Source organism: Antennarius striatus, chromosome 21 (assembly GCF_040054535.1).
Source record: "Antennarius striatus isolate MH-2024 chromosome 21, ASM4005453v1, whole genome shotgun sequence".
Classification (NCBI taxonomy): Eukaryota; Metazoa; Chordata; class Actinopteri; order Lophiiformes; family Antennariidae; genus Antennarius; species Antennarius striatus.
In genome coordinates this window covers 15223877-15241860 of record NC_090796.1, presented here as the reverse complement: position 1 = coordinate 15241860, position 17984 = coordinate 15223877, and the positions used below count along the sequence as shown (strand labels likewise).

At 45.6% G+C, this 17984-nt stretch overlaps 1 protein-coding gene across 2 annotated transcripts in view; it reads left to right on the top strand.

Annotated features, from left to right (window-relative positions):
- Positions 1–17984, top strand: part of LOC137588470 (zinc finger MIZ domain-containing protein 1-like) — an 84274-nt gene that overhangs the window by 6050 nt on the left and 60240 nt on the right. For both annotated transcript variants that reach the window (XM_068305581.1, XM_068305580.1), the window contains exon 2: positions 16918–17004. The gene's annotated coding sequence lies outside the window, so the exon portion shown is untranslated. The remainder of the gene's footprint in view (positions 1–16917; positions 17005–17984) is intronic.

The following is a 17984-nucleotide window of genomic DNA, read 5'->3' as shown; positions in this document are numbered from 1 at the left end:
CACACGCGCTGCTGATGAATGGATGAGTGTGTGATGTAAACACACAATCAGACACATATGTAGACTTCACGCCACTATTTTTAGGCGCAGATTGTATGAGTGTTTCTTTTTTTCTAACAGCAGGGTGTTCTCGCTTTGAGAGAAGCTGTAGCTGACCACATTATTTTTACACACACACACACATACACACACCCCTACTCCTTCCTGGCAATCGTTGCGTGGTCCGGCGTGTCCTTCAGCTTCCAAAAATGTTGACGGCGGCTGCTATTTCTGACCATCTGCTCTAAAACGGGGGCATGTTGGAGTGGCAGCGCCGGAGGGGACGAGGGCGGGACATGATGGAAACGGGGGCGGGATGCATCTTTTCCGGCTTGAGCGTTGAGGATGACGGGGGGGGGGCAATACCGGGGCTCGGTTCTCCTCCTCCTGTGCTCGACTCAACGAATCAAACATCGGTGAGGTGAAGGAGTCTGAGGTCAGAGGTCAGCCTCGATCTTGTGTGTGTGTGTATTTGTGTGTTGGTGTGATACCATTTCTATCTTCTAAGAAATCTAACACAAAGGAACTTTTGTGTTTCCACCCAAATCTGCTTGTTTGTTTGTTAGTTTTTTGGCAGGAATCAGTAAAAACTACCAGATGGAGTTTGATAAATTTTGGCGGCAAATCAGGTCACGAACCAGGAAGAAGGAAATGCGCCAAAGAGTCGCTATTTATCTAAAATATAAACTAGAAACATCTGTGATAAGAAAGAGTTTTCAGGATATAAATAAAGTTAGTTTATACAGTTTATGTTAACGGGTAAAACACGCACAAAAAAACCCCCAGCGGAGACGTCGAAAGGTTAATGCTAACACGCTAGACAGGGTTGGTAATATTAGTTTTGAAACTTTATTCCATAGTTTTTTTTAATTTATTTAAATGTTAGTATGCAAAAAGGAAACAAAACCTGATGGAAAGATGGGATGAATACTAATGAAGCTAAAGGGGCGGAGCCAGGATGTTTTTCAGTTTTTTTTAAGAGTTTTTAACATTTTGGAGTTCTTTTTTAAAAAAAAAAAATATTTGTAACGATTCTCCCAGGTAGATAAATTTGAGGTAGATAAATTTATTTTCTTGGTGATAATTTGAATTTTAATTGCAAATTTAAATAATTGTTTTTCAGATAAACAGATAAAAACTGTAGAAATATTCCTCGGGGGTAAATTTGAGACGTTTCACTCGTGTCACGTTTGTTACGGGCTGTAAAAGGCGGCGCCTCCCGCCTCCTTCAGTTGGGGGGGGGGGGTATCAGACGGTCATGTGACGGGTAATTATATTTATGTTGGTCCCGTTTAATCCGTCCCGGCCTGACTTGTCTTGGAGTAAATCTTTTCAGCAGATTAGATGCCGGTTGTGAACTCAAGCGGCCGGGGAAGGATTCCCTTTCTTTTTTTTTGTCTTTGTGATCTTTGTTTGTTTTTGACAAGCTAGTTATGGCGCTATTAGCCACGCCGCGCCGCCTTCCTGTTCCCTCGCAGTACAGTTTAATTGGGAGGAGGACGTCGCCGACGACCTCTTTTGAAGAAGAAGAGGCCGCAAGAGTGCCTCGGCGTTCCACCACCGCCCTCAGCTTTTTTTGTCAAGGATTGAAAGCGGACGACAGGAAGTTGGAGTCCGATTCTTCTCCAGCTCGGGGGCCGGAGCGGGACGGATCGCTCTGCTCGATCTGCAGAAGTTGAGATAGAGATCGACCGCCGCCTGCAGCAGCCGCCTGCAATAAAACCCATAAATATCCCAATGATTAGTTCAGTCCCACATTCATTAGCGCGCGGCATGAATCATTACCCCTAAATGAATGAATGAGGATGAATGAACTTTTCACGCACAACAACAGCGTTGTCAGGTTTTATCAGCCCCTCGTGAGTTTACGGGCCGACACCCCCCCCCCCCCCCCGAGAGGTCGCCGATGCTTTGATTAATATCTCTGCTGGAGGTTTGGGAATTCCTACAAGCCTTAAATGCAACACAAGGGGCTTCACTTTTCTGCTAAAAGTAATCTTGTTAAAAATCTGTTTGGTTTTACATCGCCAGGTTTTCCAGGCACCACGCTGGGATGGTTATTGGTTCAAAAGTGGCGTAACTGCACATGCTAGTTCCTGAATTCATCCAGATTATTTAAAATTGAGAGATTTGAGGCCGTATAATCTCTCATTTGTGTTTAGCAGCCTTCTATGAAGTTTTTTTTTAGCAATCAGCGATGCGGGTTTCACATAATTAGAGATAATTAATTAGATTGGAATAAAATTCCCGGATCACTTTTGATGTAAATCCCGCTGACAGACCCAGAGACGGAGCTTCACATGAAGCAGTTCCTTCATTTGCCTACAGAATCGCTTGTTTGGAGAAGCCTTGAATGTTGCATCCCCCGATTTGTATGCAAATCATCTCTACCTAAATAAAGCCTGCAAAATTTCCCTAATGTTTACTGCAGCAAAATCACATTTCAGCCTTATTTACGCCGCCGTCTCCACCTGAAGACATCGTTTCAGAGTTAATCTCTTCCCGACTCGTCGTGTTTTTACGCTTTTAAGAGGAAGTGATGAAGCGTTTGTCTCTGATGGAGTGTTTTGCTTCATAAACAACCAACGTTAATGTCGCTGATGTCGCGTGCTGGCTCTGCAATCAACCATCAGTTTAGGTAACATCATTATTCTGCCAGTTCACACGACAGGAGGAAGAACCATGAGGATGACACGAAGGAGGAGGAGGATATTTGAGAGGAGTAGTCTACACTCAGCTGAACTCCCAATGTGTCTTTTAATATTTAGCTCCTGTCAGTTAAAATCAGAAAGTTTTTCACTTCCTCTAAAGCTTGCAGAGAGAGGAGGAGGGGTAGGGGGTGCTTCACGGGTGAAAGCCCTGGAACATGAATATTTAATGGTTGCATTTTAACCAGAGTCATAAAATCCAAGAGGATGTGGCTGAAAAGGGGAGCAGTGAGGAGTGCAAAGTAGGCTCCTTGTTTCTTTTATATGCCTGAACGTCATGCAGCTCCTGTCTGAATCAAATATGTGGATTGTGTCAGGATCGTTAAAAGCCGGGGCCTTATTCGCCGATGTGTTTCGGCCTGTTTTTTTTTTTTTTGCAGTGTAAGGAGCTTGTTCTACAACACACAGAACCTAAGGGTTTCTCACTCTGACACTTCCTCTCTGCAGAAAAGGATCCCATCCAGATCCAGATTTAAAAACCACTTTGTGCAGATCGGAGCCTGATAACTGCAAATGCAACCTTTTCCTTCTCCTGGCCTTGTCATGCGTGCGTTTTTGTAAGATTCGGGCCGTCCCGACAGACGGCCAGCAGATTGTTAGGTTTGATAAAGCTCCGTCTTTCTGCATCGCCCGGTTATTTTCATGCGTGTGTAAGCTTTATTCTGCCGAGGTAATCATTTGTCAGCCAATATTGAATCTAGTTAAATGGAGTCATAAATTGCACTCACTTAACTCGGCCCTACAATTACGTTTAATATTGCTTTGTGGAAAAGGTCAGCCGGCAGCGGATCATGTTCTGAGCTGGCGTTTATGAGTCTTTTTAAGCTCCGGAAAAATCAGAAGCCTGGCAAAGTGATTGTGCAGTACTTAACGGCAGCGCTGTTTGTGTTTTCTATCCTTAGATGCTGTTAATGCAGTGTTTAAAGTGTGTGTGGTTGGCAGCTTGCAGATAAACCGCGCTGGACGCCCTCGAGGCTTTCCCCTCTGAAAGGTCCAAAGTGCAGTTGTCCAGTCTGTACAGCAACAATGGAGTGGTTGTGCAAACGGAGTCATCAGCGCCACCGGCGGGCCTGGCAAACCAGCTTATCAGGAGGGACGGGTGGCGGCGGCGGCGGCGGCGTCAGCAGTGGTGGTGGTGGTGGTGGTGGGCGTGGCGTTCAGTGGCGCACAGCCTCCCGGTTCATTGGGGCGCCGCTGCTCAGGCTGCAGAGACACAGCTGGGTGGCGGTCGACGTAACGGCGGCTTTGTGATGGAGTAACAGTATGCATGTGTGTGTGTGTGTGTGTGTGTGTGTGCGTGTGTGTGTGTGTTTGCATGCTTTCATGTATAAAACTCGTACTTGTTTGTGCACACTTGTTGGACTTACTTCCATTTAGTCGCTTGGACGCTTCTTGATGACATCATTTGTGTTCATTCTGCTATTAGCACGAGTAAGTTAGCCTTTAGCAGCAACGTTAGCATTTTGGGTCATTTAATACACGGGTCCCCAACCAGAACTTCCATTATATCTGTTTTCTTTCTGATCTGATTCTGAACGATGTTAATGAGGCGATTCTCTCCTCCACATCTGTCACTTTTGATGATTGTCGAGATGCTCGCCTCGGTCACATGACTACCTTCTTAAAGGGGCCGCTCCGGCTGCTAAACAGAACACATTACCGCTAAACTGAAACTCCAAAGCTAGCAGAACCAACAAGAAACAAACGTTGGTGTGATGTTAAGAAGACACTGCTAATAAAGTTGATACAAACTGGATTCGCCTTTATTATTATATTTAGGAAAAAAAATACGTTTTTATGCTGGTGGTATCGTTTTATCTTGTTGGATTTATCCACCGCACCTCAAAGTTGATCCAGCATCGAGTCACAAGCATTTGTTGATGTGATCAGAAACAGTTCCGTGTGCCTGGTTGTCATGGTGATGACATCTTGGATGCAGAGCAGCTTTGCTGTGATATCATCCATCCATCTGTTGGCAATAAAGGTTGCTTCCAGCTGCGCTCCTGACCCGTCAGGTCCACCTCCTGACTGTTTCATGGAGGCGTTTGGAAGCCTCTCACCTGGCGCAGGTGTCACACGCCCCCGACCGGATGGGTCCAGTTCACGACCGCCGCTATCAGCGTGTCAATATTTGCATGACGTTCCTTTGTCAGCGTGACGCGTTTTGATGCAGTCGTAGCGGATGCTGGAGCCGCTCTGATTTTAGTTTCTCCCTCTGTGAGGCGTTTGAGTTCTCGCTTTCGCTGCGACTCCTCTGGGACGCAACAGTCGGAAGCGGGAATCTCCAGGTGCCGTGTTCGTCTTCAGATGTGACTCTGAGCTGGTAAATATTTAGAGAGCAAACTTTTTGATACCAGCAGGGATTAAAGTTGAGGGAAACATGTTTTTTCAAGGAAAGTAAATGTCAGCGTGCGCCACTGCTACGTTTTCTTCGTTTTAACGCCGGGCTCAATCCCACGGAGGAAATGGGATTGTTTTTCCGAGTCCGGTTTATTTTGATGTGGCTCGCCCACTGGAAGCTCGTTCCCTTTGTTCCAGAAGCATCCAATCCATCAACGGGGATCACCGCCGCCCACAAACACGCCACACATTTGTTCTGCTGCTTCGCCTCGCAGGCTTTGTGGAGGGGAAGGTGCCAAAGGTGGATGTTAAACATGTCAAGTGTTATCTGCCTTATTTATTCGCTCGCTTAATATTCATGAGCTGGGCAACTTCAGATCGTCTCTCAGGTCACGTTTGTGTTTGTTTGCAGTCAAAATCACTTCCTCTTTTCATTTTTAAAGGAGTGTATGTCATTTCCCCCTTTTGCACGAGTCAGTGAAGGCACCACGGGCTGTCACTCGCCCTTCCTGACACCTCCTGGGACACATTCCGACTTCTGCGTGGTTCTCGCTTCCCTGTTTGCTCGCATTCACGCGTTTCCTCTCGACTCAAGAGGAAGGCTAACCCAACTACTAGCAGGGGCTTCTGGGAGGTCCGGCCGCCGCTCGGCCTCGTCTGGACCGCCGTGACCGTCGTCTGGCGGCGGCCTGCAACACAGGGGGTCAGACTCAGCGTGGAAACCGAGATCGCAGCGGTCGCCTGGTTAAATATGTTTCCGGTGTTGAAAGAGAGACTCCCTCGACTGGCTGCAGCCTCTCGGAGCCGGACGCCGTCAGCATGGCGGCCGCCGCCGGAGACGGATGGGTTTCCTGGCCTTGCAGGGAGATTTGGGCTGAATTAAGGCGACCAGATGAGCGCGCTGCAAAAAATAGAGCAGCTAAAAGGCAGCAAAAGCGCGGAATTTATAGCAGAAAACACTTTAATGGTCACGAAATAAGTACTGGTCTACTTCCCACTGCTGCGTTTGAGAGCGTAGGAACTCAGAGCTCTGGTTCAGGCTCTGAGATCTGATACAGGAACGTTTGGCTGCAACAGATGGAGTTTCATCTCCTGTCGCCTCTTGCTTGATTAGTATTGATCGGTCGGGCTGAATTGGCTTCTTGAATCCCTCATTCTTGCTTCCTAAATCCATCGCGAGTTCTGCACAGCGATCCGAGGACACGCTGAAATATTTCCCAGAACAAGACCATTTTCCAGCCTCAGTGCTTTACGCCTAAATGAGTCTGGGGGATTGTTGACCTCCAATGGTGATCTGGGTTTTTTTGCGCCGTCCCCCTTTTCACGGTTCTGTTTTTAAAACCCTCGCTGCACCTGCGGTTTGTATAGGCATGAATCTTACCCCAGACAAAAGCAGGAGTTCGCTTCAGCTTGGAAGAATTCCCCCCGCGGTGCCCGGATGACACGGTCCGCTGTGCCGCCGCTGCCGGTTGGCTCTGGAATGGGCCAGCTTGAGTGGAATGATGAAATGGAAAAGTTCCAGCGCAGTGAACACATGCACGCAGGAGGTAATTGGAGAATTTTGCCACCATAGAAACTCCACGCCGGGGAGAGACGGGCCGCAAAGTTTGATTGCGTTCGCTCGTCGACGGCGGCGGCTTTGGCTGGAGTTTCATTTTTAATCTGAATCAAGATTCAATCATTGAGATACAGAACAGGAGGCAGCACAAATAGGTTCTGGCACCTCATTATTAATTCATAAAACTTGAGCGTTTGGGTACGGGATGATTGACGGGTAACAGTTACGCTGGATCCTCGCGTTAGCGTAGCGTAGCGTCGGTGGTCGTTTCCAGAACAGGTGTCTTCTCTTTCAGCTTGGTTTAATTAAGTTAAGACTCCTCATCGCCACTTCCTTAGCTACTTCCTGTCTGATCTGATGCTGCAGGATCGGAGCGTGTTCAATGGAAAGCAAATGAATGATTGATAAGAGAAGCAAAGATGCTTCAAGTCCTGCTCAGAGGCCATAAATAATGAAGGACGGTGGCGCATGAAGACAAGAGATTTCATCTCTTGCTGGATTTACCGCTAATATTTTTGTGTTTTTACGCTATTTCTTTTATTTCTTCATTGCCTGTTGTCATTTTTCTCAAGATTATTTTATATACTTACTAGATTGTACTGAATAACTCTAGATGTACAGTAGAACCTCGAGATGGAAGTTAGTTCACCATCAACTGGATCCAGGATTTTTGTAGGGAAATCCTTTGAGAATCTGTCTACGTACTTATAGCACTTAAGTGTTCCTGTGTGTTTCAAGATATAGAACATTCATAAACTATTTATACACCATTATTTGTATTCCTATCTATGAATTTATGCATGGTTTGTGCATAAATGTAAACAGTAAATAGCATATTGCTATAAAATACCTCTGACAGTGATGTAATGGTACCAACTGGAGAATTAGCCGTTTATCTCATCTCTGTCTTGAATGGAAATGTGCATTTATTGACATTTTATGTCGCCAACTTTCCATTTCAGATTTGTTTTAGATGTGGACAAACTGTCGACACCTTCTAAATTAGATTTAATTAGCCGCCGCTCGTACATCCAGCTCGTATTGTGCTGTACTCGAATGTTCGCTTTGGAGTGGAGCGGAGGTGCCAGAAGGTATAAAAGATGTTGGAAGAGGAAGATGAGGAGATGTTTCTGGCGGCGGAGCTGCCTGCTCCTGTCTGCTGTCAGGCTGGGTGTCATCCTGCCATTGTTCAGGCCAGAAATCAGCTCCGACTCCCATTGTTCTGCACCCCGATCAGCAGCTACAGGCTGTTCTGCCCGATATCTCTGCACTTCGTCATGTTTGTAAAGTACAGTGTCATCCCTCAGCCGTGATAAGAGGCTTCTGCTGCCTCTTTGTGGCTCGGGAAAACGAGAGGAACATTAAATTCTGCAAACCGGCCATAATGAGCTTCATCTTATTACCTCCACCGGGGCGACTCGGTTTGCACTGCCGTCTGCTTCCCCGTTAGCAGATCGCCGTTAAACTTGATGGAGTTTGGTGAAACTCGATGTAAGTGTTGAGCAGGTGTTAAAGGTGTGGGTCTGGGAATTTTGGTGGCAACAGGTGACAAGATTTTGAGAAGACTCTGCCCAGCAAAAGGCGGAACTCTTCCAGGATCTAGATGTCTGTTGGTATGGTGATACGTCAGGTAAATAAGGAGGATTTGATGTGTTTAAAGGTGACCTCACCTGTACCGGCTGTGACATCATCCGATCAGAAGGGGTGGCCTCCAGCGCTTCTGAACGGTACCTCAAAGCGACACGTTGACGGGTCCTTGTCATCGACCCGGTGTTTGTAGAGGAGGATCTCCCTGCGACTCGTGGGAAAACACTCGTGCTAAAAAGAAGCCCCGCTGTTTGTTTTCCAACGCCGTTTGTCTGGCGTGGCGTTGAGGCCCGGCGGGATCATGGAGCGTGAATCTTTCTGTTGTACGCCGGCGTTGATGTGAGCCGCCTCCTCTTATGTGAGCTGATTGTCTTCGCCGCTTTCATGTGGTTTGCACTTTGTCAGACACCTAGCTTTTAGTGCAGCTGCTAGTCCCATTCAGCGTCTCCTGGACAGGCTGCAGCAAGTTGTAAATCCTTTTTTTCTCTGGTGCCCCATGTATTTTTCTCGCCGGCCTGACGTGCTCTCACATTTAGCAAAATAAATGATTTTGTTTGCATTTATTCCTGCTGAGCTGAGCTCGACGCTACAAGAACCCTACAAGAATAAAAATGCAGTGTAATGCTGTATTCGGTTGCAGCCACAGTCGTGAACAGGAGTTATTTCTGCTGTCGGAGGCATTGGAAGAGAAACTCTTGAGTCTTTCTCTCTATGCAATGTTTTGGTGAATCATCAGAACAAAAGATCAGCAGCATATTAGAAAAGTTTCTCACTTCCTTGACAATAAGGCAGAAGTACGAACCGGAGGTCAACGGTGGTGCCCAGGGAATGTTTTACAGGAGAATAAAATCTGTTGTCAGCCAGAGGAAGAAAAAAAAAAAACCTGCTTTACTTTAAACAATTTACTTTTTCAGTTTTGGATGAATCCAGCAATTCTGGCACAGGGGTCCCAGCGCAACTCTAAACACACCGAACGTATGATTAGATAATCCTTTACTGATACCCCACTGGGGAAATTAGAACTTAAACCATACAAGAGCAATTAAACACAAAATTACAGGCGTTCGCAGCGAACCCACAACTGGTGTTGTAGTCGAACTAATTGTGCAACACTGTCAAAGTGAAATAGAGTTGGAATTAGCAATTACTTAATTTGCTCCAGCCTGGGTTTCAGCTGCGCTAGAGTGGCGGCCGAGGGCGACGACGGCCCTAGAAAGTTTTATAACCAAACCAAAGAATCTTATTAAAATCATTTAAAGTTTGCCTTTTTTAAAAATTTAATATAATACTGGATCATAGAATATGACGTTAAATGACTCAACTTTAGAATGAAGCAATTTTTTCCCATTAGAAAGGATGTAATGTTTTTCTGGCCACTAGGGGGCGAGGCAGTGACCACAAAACATTTGCATCTTCTTTTCAGCGCTGTTTTGTCTCCTCCAACTCCTGACAGAAATCTTTGACTATTTAGCTGCTAAATTTGTAAAATTTATGTGTTTTTAGCTGATAGCATTCAGCAGATTTGTCAAAAAAGTTTAGGGTGAACGCTAACTGTCTGCTAAGACGAGGTTAATGAGAATGAGTCAAAGGAGTAACTTCATTTGAACTATGAGCTAAAAGAAGCTAAAACATTATGTAGGTGTATCACTACGACGTGTCAATTCATAGGTTGCGAGCATAAAACTAATTTCTGCATTTTTTAATCAGTTCCTGTTGGCTAAACGTTCATTTTAATATATCGTGCTAATTGCAGTTCGGCTCCTGATATAAATAAATATTCTCACGGTAACAGCTTGAACTCAACATGTGATTGAGTTGTTCATTAACTCGATTGATCGAACACGTGGCTCTGCCGTCTTTAACGGCCCGCCGCCCTCTGATGTTTCACTCCAGTTAGCCGCCTGACGTTTGGCTGCCGTGGCGACGACACACAAAGACGCTGCAGATGAGAATCACCTGTCACCAGGAAGCACAGCTCATCTCCTGTCAAGGCGGCTCGTCAGAGCGCCTATTAAGGCTAATGGCGGCGGCCTGTGATGAGGGCGGCTAGCTGGATCTATGACCCGAGCGGCGGCGGCGAGATCTTTCCCACTTGTTTATTTTTCTGCTGATGCGTTTAATTTCTACCCCGTCCAGTGATGTGACATGAGGGGGGAAACCAGAGAGTAGACAAGGGAGGGGAAGTATTGATCGACGCCACCCGGGGTGAAAACAAACGCACACAGACCCCAGCAGTCTGAAGTGAATCTGCTTCGTTTTGTTTTTCTTGTTTATGGTTTGTGTTCTTAATTTAAATTCATTTAAAAAATCCCAAAATGAAGCTTCTAAAAAACATTAAATTCTCTCAAGTTATTCTTTTTGCACAGGAAGTCAATGCCGAGATCTGATTGGCCCAGCCTAGCGTTAGTACAGAATCTGAACCAATAAGATGCTTTCCCTACATTAGGCACAAGTTAAGTAAAATATAATTAAAGTGTTTAATCGCGTTTTAACTAGTGAAAATAAAACCGTATATGAAAAATTATGCAGTTGTAGGAAACAGTTGAATTTATGACATCTCAGCGTTGATTTTTTTCCATCTTGTTTTTTAGTTCTATCCACAGTAAAGTGCAGATTTAAGTTTGGTGGAAACAGCTTGTGCTTGCAAAAAAAAAAAAAAAAATCAAATTCGATCATTTTTTAATTTGTTTTAAAAAATAATTAATGCATCACCATAGTAACATTCCCCTTACCATCAATCATTCTCTAGTTTATAACTCCTTAAGAGCATCCGTAAGACGTTATGAATGACATCCATTATATTTAATGACTGCTGGTGTAGCTTTAGATGTGTTTATAATAAATAGTAATAAATGTTCACTTGAATGATTCCACATTTAAAAACACTCGTCAAGCAGATGTGCGTCGGTAACCTCCTCCCGCCTGGAGCCATGAAGATGATCTGCTTCCCTCACGTCGTTTTTTTTCTACCGTTTTGGTAAAAATTTAAACCTCTTCTTGTTTCTTCCGACCAAAGATGTTCCTATAAAGGTCATTTCTAGAGGTCATTTCTGCCAACCGGCACTTTAAGACGACACGATTGAGTCGTTTGTACAGTAATCCCTCAAACGGCACCTTCGATATTCGCCGAACGCTCTCCGATTTCTTCTCCGGTGGCCGCCGTAGCCGCGACGGTGCTCCTGCTCCTCCGTCTCAATGGCGGAGCGTCCCGCCTAATGCATCGTAATGGTTGACCATTATTTACGTGGCGTATAAACAAAGAGAAGCGAGGAATTGATGGAGTAATCCACTCTGGCAGTCATTAGGCGTGGAGACAGAGGCGCCGGCGCCGCTGCCTCCTCTTCCTCCCGCCTCTCGAGTGGAGCAGCTAATAGAAATGGGACTCATTAAGACACCTTATACTCCGACGCACCCAAGATCATGAGCAATCGCTAATTGATTGTCGTTAGCGCTCTCAATGAGACGCTCGGCCTGTTTTCCCATTTGTTATGAACGGCTTTGTTTTCTTCCGCGTCTCCTTCTCGTCATTATTGATGTCGCTTCTTTTTTCATTCTTCTGTTTTCTTCCTCCTGGAGATGCTTCGCCGCGACTCCGACGGCACTTTTCTGCCCGATTAGAAGTCGGAAATGTTTTTAAAATGTCATATTCCGACCCGTGGAGGAAGGGCGGGTGTGGGGGAATGTGCTTCTGCTGACATGGTCACAGTTGAATAGTTGTGGGGGGAGAGGAGGCACGTCTCTGATTATTGGCTTCCTCTTTTCCTCCAGAACCAGCAGATTGCGTTCATCCCTTTAATCATTTCTCCCTCCCGATGGTAATTTTCCCCTCTGTGCATATGTCTGCTCCCCACCTTTCTCCTTCCTTATGACGGGAAGGAGGGCTAAAATGCAAATGCGTGGTTCTTTCTGGTGACAGATCAGGCCTCATTACTCCCGCCTCTCCTTTGGAAATGGCCTGGGACCATCTTCCCTCCTGCTCGTCTCCGTCTCACCTCCAGTGAACCGTCCTCTCCTCCAGGGCCGGAGAACGTCCAGGTGACCACGGAGGAATCTCCAGCTGCAGGGCATCGGATCTGCTTTGCAGATGAAGCAGGAACCGGAGGAGGGGAGGTGTGTTTTTTTTTAGTTTTTTTTTACGGCGTTTCTTTTGCCAGAAGCCTCCACCTCCATCTCCATCGCCCTCGTGGGAGTCGCTGCACCTCCTCGCTCTGATAGGGAAAGACTGGAAACAAAGGAAGAAAAATAGAGGCGCCCTCTCCGGGTTCTCCTGCTTTTGAAATCAGATCCAGTGAAGACAGAAGAGGAGGAGGGAAAAAAATGCAGGCCATCAATTCATGGGACCCCCCCCCCAGTGAAATATGAAACAGAGGTATTTAAAGTGTTCGTACCTCCACCAAGACCCAGAAATGACAATACATTAGCCTAGCTTACCTGACCCACGCTCCTCCTTTACAGCCCCCAAATGTCCAAATGCATTCTGGTTAGCGTTTAGCTTTCCAGCTAGCTCCACGAGGGCAGGTAAAGCAGGCGCTACTCCCAGGTATGACAAGGTTGCCCTTCCTGCTCAAGTGGCTTGTGAAGAGGCTTAAAAGCTGAGCTTGAATGCACCATAACTAGCGTAACTGACGGGCAGGTAATAGTCCTCCTTACCAGCAGGTGGCGGTAGTGGTTTGACACTTGTGTCTGATAATTGTTGTTACAATAAAGCAAAATCTTCCCACCCATTCCGAATGCATCGTCTGAGTTAGCCGAGTCAGACGAGTCAGACGTTCACCTGGAAAGTTCTTAAGCCTTTTTTGTGGCGTCACTTCATTACCTGCATTCATTTGAACAAGAGAATTATGGGTATTAATTGTGATTTTTACCCTTAAAATACTTCTTCTGCCAACACTGTGTTCACATGTCTTGTGAAAGCGGACCCTCCGACTTCTGCGTCTTCACAAGCGTCTGGCTCGCATTCTGGGAACGCCAGGAATGATGTCATCGCTCAGATTGTTGAAACAACGGAGGGGCGGCCGTTTGAGGTCGTGAGCTTTATGTTACAAAGCAGCACCGCTAAAACGTCACGTTAATGCTAATGATGTGAACGCAGCCTGTTTTTTGTTGTTGTGATGCTGCGTTCACATTCCTCTTCTGGAACTCATTTTTCCAATTGTTCTGACTGCACCTGAATCAGTCTCAGTAAACAGAAAAAGGTTTGTTTGAGTGTTTAATATTTATCACACGTGTCTTTATGACCTGTTTTAAATGAGAATTTACGGTCGAACCAATTTAGAGGAATAACATTAACGCAAACTCATTATTTTCTAAATCAGTAGAGAGATTGATGTAATTCTAGTCAAATAAAACAATGAAAGTGTTCTATGACAGTTGCTCCTTAATTAATTTGTCTGTAATCTCCTCATTAGTGTGGATGTAAATGGACAGACGGCTCGTCTTCATCGTTCTGCGCCTGGAAAGCAACCACTTCTATTGTCCCGCCGTTTTGTCCTCTGACTCGGCGCGTCTTTGTCGCGGCGTCTTTTGAAAGCGGGGTTTGGTATCTGGGTCGATCTCTCATGTCTTGAGCGCGTCAGCAACAGGAAACAGCCTAAAGGTTTGATTCCTGTGCCGAACCAACTCCAAGTGGAAAGGGGACGCCGTGGAGGGAGGTGAACTAAGGTCAGACGCTTCAGAGCCGGTGAAAACTTCACGCTGTTTTTGTTTGAGTTATATCAGAATAAATTTCAGTCTGCAAAAAGAACATTCAACACAATCGACCCAAAGCTTTTGTTAGAGCCAATAACATAATAGCAGTCCATAATGTCATTACAGCCAATAACGTAATAACAGCCAATAACGTAATAACAGCCCATAACATAATAACAGCCAATCACGTCAAAATAACCAATAACAATAACATAATAACAGCCAGTGGCGTAATAGCAGACAATAATGTAATGACAGCCAAAAACGCAATAATAACCAATAACAATAACTTAATAACAGCCAATAGCGTAATAACAGCCAATAACAATAACATAATAACAGCCAATAACAATAACGTAGTAACACCTAATAACGTAAAAAAGTCCTGAACCGATAATTACATTAGTAGCCAAAAGTTATTGCTACTAACGTAATTATCGGTTAGAGTTAGTTTATTAATAACTCTAGTAATAAAGAGTTAGTTTATTACTAACTCTAACCTTACCCTAACCCCAACCCCTAACCATAACCCTAACCCCAACTTTAACCCTAACCCTTAACCCTAACCCCAGTCTATAACTCTAACTCTGAACTATAAATAGCTTTTATTATGTTATTTCATTATTAGATTTGGGTAGATTTTATCACTTTATTGGCTGATATTACATTAGAAGCTTCTTCAGCTTTGCTGGTGATTCTGTTCCTGACCCGTGAAAATGCTTTTATTCTAGCCTCTAAAGAGTATTTACCAGTTAGCATGCTAACGTAGCCTCCTGGGAATCCTGGCCCCGCCTGTGTCCAGATCCAGGTGAGCAGGCTTTTGTAGTTTTTTTTTTTTTGCAGTTCCTCTTGCAGCTTGTGGGAACCGGTGCTGACTGGGGAGGAATGAGTCCCATTTTGACTCCATGAGGACCCAATTAAACCGGGTCGGGCCCGTCTGAAGGAATAATAACCATGATGAATGCTCCTCGGTCGCCGGCTCAAAGGAGGCGGGAGGACGCTTTCATTGTCCCGCCTGTCGCCGCACAGTTTGTGTTTTTGTGCTGCATCAGGAGGTTTAAAATCCCTTTTCTGTTGTCTTTAAAACAGTATGACTTTTCTTCACGCGACTCTGGTGTGGGTGTGTGTGTGTGTGTGTGTGTGTTTGTGATGCATTTATAGACTTATTTTGCAGCTTTGAAAGAGTCCGTTTTTCAAGTATCCCTCCAGCTTGAGACAAAACGATGGAGCTCTGAAGCTGGAAACCAACATGACATAAATCAGAATCAGAATCCTTTATTATTACTTTATAAAAACTGTTAAACAACCACAATTTCCCGATCACACACTTATAAATTTACAGTTTAAGGACATTTATTTCAAGGATTTACCCATCCTGACTGGGATTGTCAAAAACCAGGACTTGCGGGGATCCGTCTCTGGCGAAGCTTTCCTGCATACATGTTCATCAGCTAACAAGCAATCACACAAATTACTCACTTCCGAGGTGAAACCCATTAACTGGTCCCATAGGTGTGTGTGGAGGGGGCGGAGCTTGCTTGTCAAAAGAGGTTCACACCCAATTTCCCCACGTTAAGTTTTGCAGAAATCGGTTAAAAGTTGCATTACTTTTAGAAAGAAATTTTTTTTTTTTTTTCAAAATCAGAACCAAATTTTCCAGGTTTCTCTCCTTCCTCGGAGTCTTGTGGGAACCCACCAGGTGTGTTACGTCATCCTACTTCCTGTCTATAGGGATGCCTTTCCATTTTTCCCTCCGATCACTAACAGAGACGTTTTGCTTCATTCCGTCTTCATGAATCCCTCTTCCTCGGGTCGGCCTCGGCGCCGTCCTCCGAGACAGAGAGTATATTTTTCTCTGTCGGGGTAATTCAGAGAAAAACTACTTTAATTAGATAACATGCCTCTGTATTTCAGATTTGCACTTTGCCAGCAGTTTGTCAATTACTGCTTGTGGTTTCGTGCTGCCAGTCAGTCTTTGTCTGGCGCTGGAGCCTCCTCCTCCTCGCCGCTGCAGAGCCGTGTTATTGTACTTAAACAAATCAATTCTGTTGCAGTTGAGCTTTTTTCCCCTCCATCCCCCGTCATTATGAACTGTTTGCAGTGCAGAGCACATTGATTTTTCACAGCCCTGGAAAAGCTGTTGATGAATAGCACAGGGGTGTCTGGGGAGAATCTGGCATTAAAAAGGAGGCGCCCAGCATCAGCCCTTCCTCCTCCTCCTCCTCCTCTCCTGACCCGTCGAGCCCCCGGTGCTCCTCCACTTTCCCTTTTCAGAGAGCGCCGCTTCCAACAGGGGAGAAACGCAAGCTTCAAAATCTAGCAATGATTTTAAGGAAGCGGGAAAAGTGTCTTGGCGCCTCCCGCTGAACGAAAACCTCGTTTTGAGATTTCAGCTTTAGCTGCACGTCAGAATCATGACTTAGAGACGGCTAGCATGTGGCGTCGCCATGCCGACGCCCGATGAGATGATACAGGATGCAGCTGCTGGTGTTAAGGGAGCAGTTCCCCCCAAAAAATGTAGCATGTAGCCTGTTTGAGGCTACATGCTAAGGCTGTTTGTGTTGATTTGATGCTAACATCCTTCGCTGAATGTTGACATTTGAAAAGGCCTGAAATTAAAGTTCCCATGCAGGAAGCTTAAACGAAGACGTTTTGTCGTCCTCGGCTTCTTTTAGTACTTGAAGGTATTTCAGCTCAGCTGCTGTTAAACATTAGCACTGAACTCTCCTACGCTCCCGGTGGTCTTTAAACCTGACATAATGTTAAACCGAACTCCTTCTTTAAAACATTTTTATGCTTTTTTTTTTTTTTTTAACCAGTGAAAACTGAACCGCCACACGTTTCCTTTACGCGGGATGGTGTTGATGATCCGTCACCGCCACCACCCGCCACAAAGGGGGCGTGGCCAGCACTTATAATAAGATATGATTGACTTTCTTTGGGTAGTTGATGGATCATGAGGAGATAATTGATGGGTTTGTTTGTACTTTCTCTTAGGGACCGAAGGCGTGAGGCGCTGAAGTGTTTCTCCTGGCGTGTGAATGGGTGGGGGGGTCGAAGAATCAAGGACTGACGTCGACACAGGTGAGTTCTTACCGGCTAGTTTGCGTGTTGCGTTGTGCTGCATTAGCAAAGAAGATAACGCAAGCGTGTCGTTCACTGATGTTCCTTTTGCCCACATGCTGAGGAATTTGCCCTCAGACAGAAGGTCGTCCTTTCATCGGCGACCACCAAATCCGTCCTGACGCAATATGTGGCGGTTCGGCTAAAAGGGAGAATTACGGCGTGCAGAGGGAATGTAATTGGTTTGTCCAGAGTATTATAACACACAGCTATGACTTGATGGATTAGGAATTGGGACACACACACGGCATAGATAAGAGCGCTTAATCTTGATTAGAGCGGTATGAATGCTGAGAAATATGGCGCCCTGGCAAACATCTGCCCGCCACACAAGCCGGGTTGGGATAAAGCAAAGTGATTATTGTGGAAAATGTCAAGCGAGGTAGGACAAAGAGGGGGCAGGCGAGAGAGGAAGAGGGTAGACGACATGAGAGCTTCGCTGACGGCTCAGATTGTTTGGCTCTTACCGCTGAGAGGATAAAGATGGTTTGATGTGACGGCCAACGCTTTTAGCTCGGATGCAAAGCAAACCTGTGGTATCTACAGAAATGCCTGACGATATATATATATTTTTTAAATTAAAAAAAGAGAGACCGGAGATTTAAAACTGGCATACATCTTCTTCTGTGCTTTAAGACAAGGCCGTTTTGTTGGAATGCGCCTTTAAACGCGACTTAAAATTGATCGACAAGCCCGTTGAAGGACGGGTTTCTCCGCGTTGGCTGATGTCTGAAGGTTGCCGGGTCGAACCGCGAGGCGATGCTGACTTTCTGTTAACCTTGCTGAAGGGAAAACAAGGGAGGAAAGAACTCCCCTTCCTGTCAGCCGTCTCTCTTTCTGTCTGCGCTCTGGTGAGATCTGGAACTGATAAGTGCGAGGCCTCTGGTAACCCAACAGGAAGGATGGAGGGCCCGGCCTCGAATCCCCTGCCCCCTCCCTCC